The 12567-nt window shown below is 41.4% G+C and overlaps 1 protein-coding gene across 1 annotated transcript in view; it reads right to left on the reverse strand.

Moving 5' to 3' along the window:
• Positions 1-12567, reverse strand: part of FRRS1L (ferric chelate reductase 1 like) — a 37253-nt gene that overhangs the window by 19891 nt on the left and 4795 nt on the right. The gene's annotated exons all lie outside the window — the stretch shown is intronic.

Here is a 12567-nt window from a genome sequence, read left to right on the forward strand (position 1 = left end):
TTTTCTCACTTTACAGGAGAGGAATCTGGGGCACTGAGAGAGGCACAATTTCATATAACCACGGGCTTACCGCTGTCCCCTGGGAGTTTGAGAATCACACGTTTAATACAATATACATGCTCTAAGAGAAAACAGTTAACAGTGATACATTTATATACTTGATAGTGGGGTTTTTCCATTTATATACTTGATATTTGGATTTTTCCATTCCATTTTCAACTTCCATTTCGCGTTAAGCTGTAGGTAACATTTTCTTATGTCACTAAATTCTTTGTTTTTGTTTTTTGTTGTTTTTGAGGCAGAGTCTCCCTCTGTTGCCCAGGTTGGAGTGCAGTGGTGTGATCCTGGCTCACTGCAACCTCTGTCTCCTAGGTTCAAGGGATTCTCTTGTCTCAGCCTCCCGAGTAGCTGGGATTACAGGCGCCGGCCATCACACCCGGCTAATTTTTGTATTTTTAGTAGAGACAGGGTTTCACCATATTGCCTAGGCTGGTCTCGAATTCCTGACCTCAAGTGATCCACCCTCCTCAGCCTCCCAAAGTGCTAGGGTTACAGGTGTAAGCCACCACACCCAACTTGTCGCTAAATTCTTTAAACACATAATTTCTAACAGTTGTCTATCTTTCTTATAGGATTACTTACCACCATAATGCATCAAACCATACACCATAATGCATCAAACCATACCATACCCAACTTGTCGCTAAATTCTTTAAACACATAATTTCTAACAGTTGTCTATCTTTCTTATAAGATTACTTACCACCATAATGCATCAAACCATACATTGAAGGGTAAGGCTGCATTATGCCTCCACTTTGTGAGAGAAATCTTTTCTCCTAGGCTGTTTATTCCACATACACAGAAATCATGTGAGACTTATCTTGTATTCTCTGCCCAGCATAGTGCTTGGCACTGGACACTGAATAAATGATTGTCAAATGAATAAATAAAATCACCCACAGACATTAGGAAATGTAAATCAGTACAAACTTTTAAAAGTCATTCTATTTTATGAGTTTTTTTCTTGTTATTTTTAAGTTTTTTCTTTGGGATTTGTAATGCTACTTTTTTTAAAGTGAGGCTTTGCTAATTTTGTCCATTAGATTTATTATACTTTAAAAAAGCCACCAGGTCACACTTTTCTGGCACACTTCTGTGCACTCTGAATAGTCCATTTTTACTATCCTGGACCTTGATCACATGATAAAGTACAATCCTAACTTTTTACCACCAAAGTAGTTGGATCAAATGCATTACTTTTTCTAGTTTTATGCTTATTTTATGCTAAGTCCTATATCTGCTTCAGTACTAGAGACCAGGGATCCCCAATCCCTGGGCCACTAACCAGTACCAGTCCATGGCCTGTTAGGAACTAAGCCGCACAGCAGGAGGTGAGTGGCAGGCAAGCAAGCGAAGCTTCACCTGTATTTACAGCCACTACCCATGGCTTGCATAACTGCCTGAGCTCCACCTCCTCTTAGATCAGCAGTGGCATTAGATTCTCATAGGAGTGCAGTCCCTATTGTGAACTGCATATGTGAAGGATGTAGGTTGTACGCTCCTTATGAGAATCTAATGCCTGATGATCTGTCACTGTCTGCCATCACCCCCAAATGGGACCTTCTAGTTGCAGGAAAACAAGCTCAGGGCTCCCACTGATTCTACATTATGGTGAGTTGTATAATTATTTCATTATATATTACAATGTCATAATAATAGAAATAAAGTACGCAATAAATGTAATGTACTTGAATCACCCCAAAACCTTCCCCTTGACCCAGTCCATGGAAAAATCGTCTTCCACTAAACCAGTCCCTGGTATCAAAAAGGCTGGGGTTCACTGCTATAGACTGAGTCCTGACTTGAAAGAGTTTTGTTTCTTTCTGAATAGTTATTGAGCCACTACAAACTACTGTATGTTAAGCAGCTTCATATACCTTCTTCCTGTTACTTCTCACTACAGTCCTGAGGCCATTTGTCTCAGAATATTTATCCAGGAATTCAATGATTGTTCACTTACATGTTTTTGAAATTCTACAGTTCACTGACAAAGACAATCTCTTTTAATGTTGCATCTGACTCAGGTTCCCCATCTTCTTCCATTTTCAAACATATCATCCTCACTACTTCCTGGCATCTAGATTAATACGTTAGCATACAGCAGATTTCCAGCTCAATAAATACCAGTTACTATTACTACTGGATTATTATCACTATTTTTTTTTTTTGAGACAGAGCCTTGCTCTGTTGCCCAGGCTGGAGTGCAGTGGCACAATCTCAGCTCACTGCAACCTCCGCCTCTTGGGTTCAAGCAATTCTCCTGCCTCAGCCTCCTGAGTAGCTGGGATTACAGGCACCCACTACCACGCCCGGCTAATTTTTGTATTTTTCGTAGAGATGGGGTTTCACCATGTTGGTCAGGCTGGTCTCGAACTGCTGACCTCGTGATCCGCCTGCCTCGGCCTCCCAAAGTGCTGCGATTATAGGCATGAGCCACTGTGCCTGGCCCTATTAAATTTTGTAAACTGGCCTGAGAAGTAATAACCATTGGGTACGATTGTCTCTTTAAGAACAACAAGTTTCAGCTGGACATGGTGGCTCACACCTGTAATCCCAGCACTTTGGGAGGCCAAGGTGGGCAGATCATGAGGTCAGGAGATCGAGACCATCCTGGCTAACACAATGAAACCCGTCTCTACTAAAAAATACAAAAAATTAGCTGGGTGTGGTGGTGGGCGCCTGTAGTCCCAGCTACTCAGGAGGCTGAGGCAGGAGAATGGCAGGAGGTGGAGCTTGCAGTGAGCCAAGATCGCACCACTGCACTCCAGCCTGGGTGACAGAGAGAGACTCCATCTCAAAAAAAAAAAAAAAAAAGAACAACAGGTTTCTAAACTCCAAATGAAAGCAAATTTTGGAACAAAGCTTGCTCATAAATGTTCTGAACTAGTTTATTCATGTTGGCAAATGGCTTCTCAGGACTTTTCTAGCACTATTTTTCTATTATCATATATGCTTCTAAAACTTGTAATAGGAACTTGTGTTCTGTCAAATGCACTTGGACATGCCTTTAATAACATTTTCCTCGTATATTGCAAACTGTTGAAAAATAAAGAATTTGGCCTTTGTCCCTGGTTTCTGGGAGACAAACTCTAAATCCTTGGAATTTCCCAAGTAATAGGAGTGTTTTTGTTCTTCATGAGCCCCTTGGATTACACCTGAGTTTATGCCGAGCAACGGGATGACTAAGAATAGAGGCTGGTCACTGGAAAAACCATGTAATTAGAAGGTTGGGGCTTTGTGCTAGACCTACCTCTAGGGAGGGTTGTGGGGCTGGAGATTGAGTTTAACCATGTGGCCAATGATTAAATCAATCATGCCAACATAGTGAGACCCCAATAAAAACTCTGGACACTGCGGCCCAGTGCAGCTTCCTGGTTGAACACATCGATGTGCTGGGAGGGCAATGTGATAATCCCACGAGGAGAAGGCATGGAAACTCTGCCTTTGGGAGCCTCTCAGACCTCACCTTATGTGTCTTTTCATTGACTGTTCCTGAGTTGTATCCTTTATAATAAAACTGTCAGAGTAAAAATAGCACTTTTTTTTTCCTGAGTTCTGTGAAACATTCTAGCAAATAATAGAAGCTGAAGTGGGAAGCTTCTTCTATCTTGTGGGAAGACCCCACATTTATAGCCAGTTGGTCTGAGGTGTGGACAATCTTATTGTGAACTGTGCCCTTTCACTTGTGGGATCTGCACTAACTCTGGGTCATTAGTGTAGGAACTGAATTGCAGTACACCAGTCGGGAGTTGATATTGGAATATAAGCAGAGCAGAATTAGATTTTTTTCCTGAAATTAAATGATCTCTATTTGATATAAGTTTGGACCATGTGCCAATATTTAAGCTCTTGTCTCTCAGCTACAACCCAGCCTTCTATAGGCTGAGTACTCTGCAAACCATTTCTCCTTTGCCAGGTGCTTAGACTCTGCCAATAGCAAGAATTACAGGAAGGCAGGAGGAGGGAAAGAGGACTGTTCCTTCCTGTGTGATTGCTGTTCCAATAAGCAAGTTCTCAGCAACTCTACTTCATCCTGGCAGTTGGTCTGAGTTCCCAGTTCGGTGCTAGGCTCCCAGAACCAACCTCATCCCATGCTGCTCCGAGGCATCAGCAGCAGCTGAGCACAGCCTCATTCTCAAAGGATGGGTCACAGCTCTGCGAGGTCCTGGTCTGGGACCTTTTTATAATCTCAAGCCCTTCTCTTTGCAACTCCAGCCCCAAGGATGGTAACTTTCCTGAAGTTATTTTCTGCATGCTATCTTGGTACTCCCTTTTTGCTTCTCCAGTCCTGAAACTTCTTGCTTAGACAATTCCCTGGGCTGGTCTTTTGTTTAAACAGCTAGTATGATTTCTATCTTTCTTACTGGAACTTGATTGATGCAGACTAAATGGATTAACCTTTCAACACTGATACAATGTGTTTGCCAAAACTGTAGCTTATTAGTACTTATCCGAAGGCTAGAAAATAAAGACATTCAATAGGATCTATGTTTTACATGCATTAGACAATTCTAATGGGAAATTATTTTAATTGTACCATTCTAAGTACCCTAGGTACACAGAATTAAATTGGTATTTCTTGATTTATGGAACACTCATTATCAGTCTATACAAAGCCAATCTTAGATTTTTCCACCAATCCATCACTAACTCCATTTTCTTCCCCACCTTAGACACGAGGTCCAGCATATTTCATGCATAACCTTCTCCCAAGGATGGAAGTTTTAACAAAAAATGAACACTCTGACACATACGTCTTAGAAAAGCAATATTTTACTATGATAAACTGAAAGGACACATTAGCGATAATGGATAACAGACAATTTGGTGGTGGGGTAAGGTTCTCATCTCAGTCCATTCTATGTAGCATGGAATTCTGCCTGTCCAGGGTAAAGTCCTGCCAGGTTGCAAAAAGTTTTTCATATTCCCAAGATTATCATCCTGAAACTCTTGCATGATTACCTTACATGATAATTACCAAACTGCCTTCAGCAGATCCTGGATCTAAGGTTCAGGTTCCAGGCACAATTTCTCACTCTGCCAACAGCACCCCTTGCCATGCTGCCCACAGCTCCACTGCATTAGCCTGTTCATGGCCAGGCACAAAGCCTGGAAATGCCCAAACAGAGCTGACCAGTGAGGGCCCACTGCAACTTACCATTCACCTCTATGTTTATTTTTACATAGGTGTGCTCTTAATATATCACTTGTGTATGTTTTAATTTGCATAAATGACACTGTGCAGTACACCTCATTCTGTTTATTATTTCCCTTTGGAAATCTATCCACATATGTAAGACTGAATATTATTCAGTCATAAAAAATGAAGTACTGATACATGTTACAACATGGATGTACCTTGATTATATAATCTCATTTACATGGAATGTCTAGGACAAGGCTGGGCACGGTGGCTCATGCCTGTAATCCCAGCACTTTAGGAGGCTGAGGCAGGCAGATCACTTGAGGTCAGGAGTTTGAGACCAGCCTGGCCAACATGGCGAAACCCTGTTTCTACTAAAAATACAAAAAAAAAAAAAAAAAAAAAAAAAAAAAAAAGCACACCTGTAGTCCTAGCTACTCAAGAGGCTGAGACAGGAGAATTGCTTGAACCTGGGAGGTGGAGGTTGCAGTGAGCTAAAATTGCACCACTGCACTCCAGCCTGGGCGACAGAGCAAGACTCCATCTCAAAAAAAAAAAAAAAAAAAAAAGTCCAGGATACACAAATATTGAATCAGAAAGATTCGTGGTTGTCTCAAGCTGGGGTGGGGAGGAGGGAGATGAGGGACTGCAGAGTAGTAGCTAAAGGTATAGGATTTCTTTTGGGGATGATGCAAATGTTCTAAAATTGATTGTGGTGACAGATGCACAACCCTGTGAATATACTAAAACCCACTGCATTGCACATTTTAATTGGGTGAATTGCATGGTATGTGAATTATATCTCAATAAAACTGTTGCAGAAAAAAAATGGATGTCTTGCGTCCCATTCCCTCCCTTCACATAACCCAGTTCTGACTCCAGTGTCATGTACATGATTCACGGAATCAAAACTGTATCCAGAACTCAGGATTCCAGGTAATAATCTAGCCTCTGCATCAGGGGCCGGCACACTAGAGACTCTGGGATAGATGCAGAGGGAGTTCATTCACCGTATTTGTCAAATTTCTCCTTTTTAATTCCATACACAGTTTATCTGTATTTTCACTCTTTCCCTTGATTGGTCATGCCAGAAATTTGTGTATCTTATGAGAGTTTTCAAAACAATCCACATTCAGTTTGGGTCATCACCTCATTTTCACATGTGTTTTCCATTTCATTTATTCCCACCCAGATCTGTTATTTCCTTCCTTTTTGTTTCCATTTTTAATTGAATGCTTAGCTTACTTTCTTTTTTTTGAGAAGGAGTCTCACTCTGTTGCCCAGGCTGGAGTGCAGTGGCACGATCTCGCCTCACTGCAACCTCCGCCTCCCGGGTTCAAGCAGTTCTCCTGCCTCAGCCTCCCCAGTAGCTGGAACTACAGGGGTGGACCACCACGCCCGGCTAATTTTTTTGTACTTTTAGTAGAGACAGGGTTTCACCGTGTTAGCCAGGATGGTCTCAATCTCCTGACCTCGTGATCCACCCGCCTCAGCTTCCCAAAGTGCTGGGATTACAGGCATGAGCCACTGCACCTGGACGTTTTTTTTTTTTTGAGACAGGGTCTTGCTGTCTCACCCAGGCTGGAGCGCACTGGCGCGATGACTGTAACCTCCGCCTCCCCGGCTCAGGTGATCCTCCTACCTCACCCTGGGACTACAGGCATCAGCCACCACACCCAGCTACTTTTTTTTTATTTTTTGTAGAGACAGGGTTTTGCCACGTTGACCAGGCTGCTCTCCCACTACCAGGCTCAAGCTATCCGCCCCTCTCGGCCTTCCAAAGCGCTTAGATTACAGTTGTAAGCCACCACGCCCAATGTCTAATCTTTCTTATTTTCTGATAAATGTATTCAAAACTGTAAATTTCCCTCTAAGCTCTCTTTTAGATTCACGCCAGATATTTTGACATGCAGTGCTTTGATGGTCATTATATGCATATCTTAATTTTCTTTATGATTTTTCTCCTTAACATATAGGTTAATATTGTTTTTATTTACAGACATAGGTGATTTTTTCCCCTAAAGTTTTGTTAATTTCAAATCTTACAGCATTGTAATCAGAAGACATCTGTATGAGGTAGACTGTTTTGTAATTTGTTGACTTTCTTATATTCTGGTATATGGCTGATTTTAGTGGATCTTATGTGCTCAAAAAGAGTATGATTCTGTATTTGTGGATTTTACATATCTATTTAATTGAACTTATCATTCATATAATTGAAACTATCTATATATTTTATTTTTATTTTTTGGAGACAGGGCCTCACTGTGTCACCCAGGCTAGAGTGCAGTGGCACAATCATGGCTCATTGCAGCCTCAAATTCCTGGACTCAAGCCATCCTCCTGCCTCAGCACCCTGAGCAGCTGGGACCACAGGCAGGTGCCACCATGCCTGGCTAATTTTTTAATCTTTTTGTAGAGAATATGTTGCCCAGGCTGGTCTCAAACTCCTGGTCTCAAAGCTATCCTCCTGCCTTGGTCTCCCTATATCTTTTATTTTAAAAATGTGTTTGATTTTTCAATACCAAGGGTGGTATGTCCAATTACAAATGTTGGTTTATATTTTGCTGTACACTATTTCCATCAGTTACTGCTTTTATTTGGATACTATACTGTTATAGGTAAACATTCCTGATTAGTTTCTTCTATCGATATATGACATAATTTGCTCCTTATGTTTTATCTTCTATATTTTGTCTGACGTTACTGTCATCTTGGTTTTCTTATGGTTCATCTTTGCCTAAAATATCATTTTCCATTCCTTCAGAAATATTTTGTATAGTACTTATGCATATGTACGTGATCAAAACTCTTCTGTGATGTTCCTTTCTCATTGTGTCCTTGTCTGGTTTTGCTAATAAGGTTATGTTATCCTCATAAACAAGCTGGAAACCATTCCTTCTTTGAGGGTCCTTTGAAATAATGTGTTTAAGGTTAGCATCAGCTGTCACTTGAGTGGCTGGTAGAACTGAGCCTGGAGCTTTCTTGGTTAGAAGATTTTTTTAACTGATTCAATTTCTTTGATGGGTAAAAAATTATTCAGTTTTTCTAATTTTTCTTGAGTCAGTTTTTGGTAAGTTGCATTTTTTTTCTAGGAATTTCTCCATTTAAATTTTCAAGTGTATTGGCATAAAACTGTTCCTTGTATTTCTTATTAGCTTATCTGCTTTCATTTTTAGTAAGCTCTAATTCACATACCGTAAAATTCACCTTTTTCAAGTATACAGATCAGTGTTTTTTTAATATATTCATAAGGTTATGCAACCATCACCACTATCTAATTCACAAACACTTCCATGATTCCAAGAAGAACCCCTGTACCTGTTAGCAGTCACTCCCAATTCCCCCTCTTCTCAGCCCCTGGCAACCATGAATCTACTTTCTACCTCTATGGATTTGCTTATTCTGGACATTTTTATATCAATGGAATCATACAACATGTGGTCTTTTGTGTCTGGCTTCCTTCACTTAGCATAATATTTTCAAGGTTCATTACATGGTAGCATGTATCAGAACTTCACTCCTTTTTCTAGCTAAATAATATGCCATTGTATGGATCAACCACATGTGTATATCCATTCATCAGTTTGATAGACATTTGGGTTGTTTCCACTTTTTGGCTATCACAAATGCTGCTGCTATGGACAAGTTTTTGTGTGAACATATGCTTCCAGTTCCCTTGGAGTAGAAATGATGCATCATATGGTAATTCTTTGTTTAACTTTTTGAGAAACTGCCAAACTATTTTCCAAAGTAGCTGCACCATTTCACATCCTTACCAACAATGTATGAGAGGTCCAATGTCTTCACATCCTTGCCAGGACTTGTTATTTTCCTTTTAAAAAAATCAACCATCCTAGTGGGTGTGAAATGGTATCTCTTTATGATTTGGATTTGCATTTCCTTAACAGCCCATGATGTTGGGCATCTTTTCATGAGCTTGTTGGCAATTTGTATGTCTTCTTCGGAAAAATGTCTTTTTAAAGCTTTTTTCTATTTTTAAATTGGATTATCTTTTTATTAAGTTGTAATAATTACGATTTAATTAGCTTTTTAATCTCTGCTAGGTCTAAGGTTCCCCCTTTGTCATTCTTAATATTATTTCTTTTTTTCTTGATTAATTTTGCCAGATGGTTAATTTTATATGTCAATTTGGCTGGCCAAAGTGCCCAGATATGTGGTTTAAAGAACCTGAATGTTTATTTAAGGGTGTTTTAGGAGTGGATTAACATTTAAGTGGGTGGGCCGGGCGCGGTGGCTCACGCCTGTAATCCCAGCACTCTGGCCGAGGCGGGTGGATCACGAGGTCAGGGGTTCGAGACCAGCCTGACCAACATGGTGAAACCCTGTCTTTATTAAAAATACAAAAAATTGCCAGGCATGGTGGGACCCACCTGTAATCCCAGCTACTTGGGAAGCTGAGGCAGGAGAATCGCTTGAACCTGGGAAGTGTAGTGAGCCAAGATCGCGCCATTGCATTCTAGCCTGGGTGACAGAGCGAGACTCTGTCTCAACAACAACAACAACAACCAAAAAAACATTTAAGTAGGTGGCCTTTGAGCAAAGTAGATTAGCCTCCATAATGCAAGTTGGCCTCATCCAATCAGTCAAAGGCCTGAAGAGAACAAAAAGAGTGACCTCCACCAACCAGTGTAGCAGCAGATGGCCTTTGGACCTGACTTGCAAACATCAGCTCATCTCTGGGTCTCCAGCCTGCCGACCCAACCTGCAGACTGTGGAACTTGCCAGCCTCCATAATCATGTGAACCAGTTCCTTAAAATAAATCTGTCTACATAGATACATATCCTATGGGTTTTGTTTCTCTGGAGAACCCTGACTATACACTTACCTGTCTTATTAATATTTTCAAAGAATCACTTTAGGCTTTGTAGATCCCCTTTACTGAATATTTGGTTTCTATTTCATTAATTCTGCTATATCTTTATTATTTTGTTATTTGTTTTCTTCTACTATCTTTAGATTTATTCCCTTCTTTCTGTCACTTCACAGTTTTCGGCCTTTCTTCTTTTCTTCTATCAGTTTAAACCCAACAGCCAACTGCCTCCAGGGGTTTCTCCCTGGATATTCCACAAGCAAATCAATTCCAGATGAGTTCCTCCACCTCCCAAAAGCTATCGCTCCTATGTTTCTTATCTTAGTGGATAATCCCACTAGCCACCTACAGTCTCACAATCCTTAAACCTCAGTCCTAAGTTTCTCCCTTTCCCCAACCTGGCACATTTACTCAGCCATCACTTCCTGTTATTCCTTTTATTTATTTATTTTGAGACAGGGTCTCACTCTGTCACCCAGACTAGAGTACAGTGGTATGAACATGGCTCGCTGTAGCCTCGACCTCCTAGGCTCAAGTGATCCTCCTGCCTCAGCCTCTCGTGTAGCTGGGATCACAGCTGTGTGCCACCACGCCTGGTTAACTTTTTTATCTTTTTGTAGAGATGGGGTATCACTTTGTTGCCCAAGGTGATCTCAAACTCCTGGGCTCCTCTCAAATCGCTGGGATTACAGGCATGAGCCACTGCACCTGACCACTTCTTGTTATTCCTACCTCAGAAACCAGAGCCTGACTTTTGGCTGTAGTTCTACCTCTTATCTGGTTCTCTGGCTTCTCTCTCACTCCTTCTGGCCCTGCCGCCATCTTTCTGAGAAAGAAATCTTTTTTTTTTTTTTTTTTTTTTAGACAGAGTCTCGCTCTGTCACCCAAGCTGGAGTGCAATGGCATGATCTTGGCTCACTGCAACCTCCGCCTCCCAGGTTCAAGTGGTTCTCCTGCCTCAGCCTCCCGAGTAGCTGGGATTACAGGCACCCGCCATCATGCCCGGCTAATTTTTGTATTTTTGTAGAGACAGGTTTTACCATGTTGGCCAGGTTGGTCTTGAACTCTTGACCTCAGGTGATCTGCCGCCTCAGCTTCCCAACGTGCTGGGATTACAGGCCGCCTCACCCGGCCTGAAGCAGAAATCTAATTCTGTCATCCCACTGCTCCTCATACTACTCCCCAACATTCCATCTCCCCTACACCTACCTGTCCTCCTTAGTCTTGAGACACATGTGTTGAACCACCCAGACACAGCCAGCTTTTCCCTCTTCCCTTCGCTCTGTCCGTTCCCCCATTTTTCATCACTTAAATTGTTTTGGCTTGTTCCTTTCTCTCCATTTTCCATTTTGATGCTATTTTTTCCCCTCTAAAATAAGAACCTGAATGAGACTAAATTAATATTGGCTTGGGTTTTTTTTTAAAAAGGGTGTATCAATTCTTCTCCTTCCTTTTCTTTCCTTCTTCTGACATGGATCTATAAGCTCTTTCAGTAAATTCTGTTTTGGAGAACAATTCGAGCCATTTTTTTCTCTCCCTCCTTTCCTCTCTATTATTTTATAATCGCTTCATTTATTCCTGAACCATGAAAGGTGCTTATTTTCTTGGTTGATTTTTTAGGTTCTCAATTGGGCTTTGTGGTTTCCATTCTTGTCTCATTCAAGAAACTATCTGTTCCTTTTTTGCAATCCCCTGAGCCTGTTTTATTACCACACTCTACTGGGTGGTTAATGGCTTCTGGTTTGCTATTTATTGCTTCTAATTAACGGCTTGGCTCACAGCCTTTAGGTATTAATTTAGTACTTGATTCCTTGAAGTTTAATTGTCTGGCCACACCATTCAGTTTCATCTGAGAACTACTGCATCAGTCTCTTTCCGGACGGCCTCAATTTTTGTTCCTTCTCTTTTCAGGGTTGTATTATGAAGTAAAAGTATCAAGGGGTTTTATAAGGTGTAAAGTTCCACACAGAAGCAAACTCAGCCTTCCACTCCACTGCTTAGGAAACTGTAGTCCCTAACTGTCTACCATATCAGTTCCAAACTCTTCCTCTCAAGTTCACTCACAAAAATACCAACTCTAGGCCAGACATGGTGGCTCATGCATGTAATTCCAGCACTTTGGGAGGCCAAGGCAGGCAGATCTCTTGAGGTCAGGAGTTCAAGATCAGCCCGGCCAACATGGTGAAACCCTGTCTCTACTAAAAATACAAAAATTAGCCAGGTGTGGTGGCGCACGCCTGTAATCCCAGCTACTTGGGAGGCTGAGGCACGAGCATCATTTGAACCCAGGAGGTGGAGGTTGCAGTGAGCTGAGATCGCACTACTGCACTCCAGCCTGGATGACAGAGCGAGATTCTGTCTCAAAAACAAAAACAAAAAACCAATTCTACCTGTCCAATCCATTTCCTAGTGCAAGTCAACAGGGACCCTCCATTCCAGATGGGCAGGACACCTTCTATCACTTTATCCATTAAGTCCATCAACAAATCCACACAGTTCTCTGCTACTTTCTAGCTGTGTGACTTT

Source organism: Gorilla gorilla, chromosome 13 (assembly GCF_029281585.2).
Source record: "Gorilla gorilla gorilla isolate KB3781 chromosome 13, NHGRI_mGorGor1-v2.1_pri, whole genome shotgun sequence".
NCBI lineage: Eukaryota > Metazoa > Chordata > Mammalia > Primates > Hominidae > Gorilla > Gorilla gorilla.